We start from the raw sequence: 2,500 nt of genomic DNA, 5'->3' as shown, positions 1-2,500 counted from the left end.
CTCTCCGAATAAAATTTCAGTCTCAGGTATGCAATAGCTGGATTTTGATCCCAAAATAAGCTGAATATCAGAAATATCTCCTGAACCATCCAAAAGTCTTGTATATGCCAATTTATATCCTTTTGACAGAAATCCATTCACTACTCTGTTCAACTTGTGAAGATTCAAAGTAATATTTATATTTGGAAGGCACAATGCATAAATGACTCTTGAATCCTTATCAAATTTCATTTCCACCTCAACAATTTAGGTGTCATAACTTCTAGGGACATTGATACCATTCACAGTAAGTTTAACACCCTCTCGTATGCCTGGTAGATTCAATCTGCTTGCCAACTCTTCAGATATAAAATTGGATTGACATCCACTGTCTTTCATACAACGCACATCGGATCCACTTATGTTACACGTGAAGGTTGGAAGAATCGTATCTCCCTCACTTGAGTTATTCAAAGCCTATGTAATAGTAGTAATGTTATTCTGGGATCTTTCCTCAGGAGTTTTAGCATTTGTGTCTTTCTTGCCCTTGTTTTTTTCGTGGAACTTTTTCTTGTTAAGGTCCAGATTCTTTTGACCAATATCATTGGATAGATTTTCCCCTGGATGAGTACACAAGTAATCCAATGAAAACCTTTGCTATTTACACACCGATATCTAAATTTGTATCTGCACTTTTCAGTAGAATGTGATGCCAGGCCACATCTAGTATATCCATCGATACTCTTCAATTTCTCAACTTTAGAAACAGGAGAAATAAAGTTCGTACAATCTCTGATGTTATGACTAGCCTTTTCTTGGACTGTGCTACACAAGGAGCATGGATAAAATTTGGCAGTAACTCCACTAGTTCCCTCTGGTGTGAAGTTCACATTTATTGCCATATCCACATAATGATCTGTTACTTTCACTTTCTACTTATGTTGATTGTATCTTGTGCAGGCAGTGAAGAAATTATCACTAATCTCTTCAATTGAAGGCCATGTATGGTTAGTAATATTTTCAGTAAATCCCTGAACTTTTCATTCAGACCTGTCCACACAAAGTATTGCAAAATATAATCAATAGTAACATTCAACTTACGGACATTCTCTATTTTACCTTTAACTTTGGATACATATTCAAATGGGTCATCACATTTGTCCAAGTTTAGTTTAGATAGCTGCTTGATGGTGCTGAATTTCTGAACATCTGGAGAAGCAAGTGCCTTTTCTAAGAGCTCCTTTGCTTTACTATATCTTTGGTTATGAGACTCCAAGGAATCTATCAAAACCAAGGCTCTTCCATTTATTTGCTGCTTTAGGAGTAAAAGCTTTTCGTAGTCAGAGTATTCATACCTGTTGATAACTGCCTCAAACTGAGATAGAAATTTGGTTAGATCTTCGTTCTCTTGACCAGAGTATCGAGGTAAAGGAGCTGTTGGTCTCTTCAAAAGGGGAAGAGCTGGAGTAGGGGGTGATGGTGTAGTCGGTAGAGGCAATTGGAGCTTAAATAAAGACGAACGTAGTTTGTCTTGATAATTTTCTCAGGCCTCCAGTTCCTCCATCAGTTCACCTTCGTCTTCTTCAGAGCTCCATTTTATACCCTGTATTTGAAGATCCAATTCCTTCAAACGTGCCATGTTGTCAGTCAACTTAGACTCAAGTACTAGCTTATCTGAAGCTTCAAGTAAGATGAATGATCATGTCGATCAAACGACTCCGTAACAAACTTTCTTACAAACTTCCGAGAAGTTATTAATCTCTTCAGGTCAGTCATCTTGACTAATATATAAGTAACAATGACAACAGACCACAGTAAACAATAAAATGCAGTACTAAAATAAGCAAAAGTGTATAAACAGTAATCACAAAAATTAACTTAAATAAATTTTATGCAAATTATCACCATGGACCCTAAACCTACCTCCGGGAAACATAGCCACCCACTCAACTTCCAGATCCTGTCACGGTCGCCATGTATAAAAATGAGGTTTTTATACAGATTTTAATGATAAGGTAACTCATTAAATTCATAAGTTAATATAGGGTATATCAAATAATAAAGTATAAGTTACAATGAATTTAATTATAATGTACATACTCGAAACAAAAATAAACTTCTGAACGACAAACACTTGACGTGAACCATAAGGATAGAAAGTGAGTATTTGGGCTGCATCATCCGGAGGCCAATGAAATGAATCTGAAAGTATACACACATCTGAAATAGTGAACAAGAGGAAATCTTAAGATTTCATGTATGAACAGAATCGGATGCAACTACCCCAATGAAATAACAGCCCAAAAATAAACAAGTAAAATGTAAAGTATATTTCTATCCCAGTAAACAAAACGTCAAAAAAATAATAAGAACAAGCCGAATTCAATACAATTAAATAGTAATTTGATTAATGAAATACAAACAAACAAAGTAACTAGAAGTATAAATAAGTATGTAAGGTAAGTATAGGGAAGGTACGTATAATTTGGGTAAGTATAGGTAATAACACTTATCACATAAG

This window comes from Palaemon carinicauda, chromosome 26 (assembly GCF_036898095.1).
Source record: "Palaemon carinicauda isolate YSFRI2023 chromosome 26, ASM3689809v2, whole genome shotgun sequence".
NCBI lineage: Eukaryota > Metazoa > Arthropoda > Malacostraca > Decapoda > Palaemonidae > Palaemon > Palaemon carinicauda.
Note: the sequence above shows the minus strand (reverse complement) of the source record.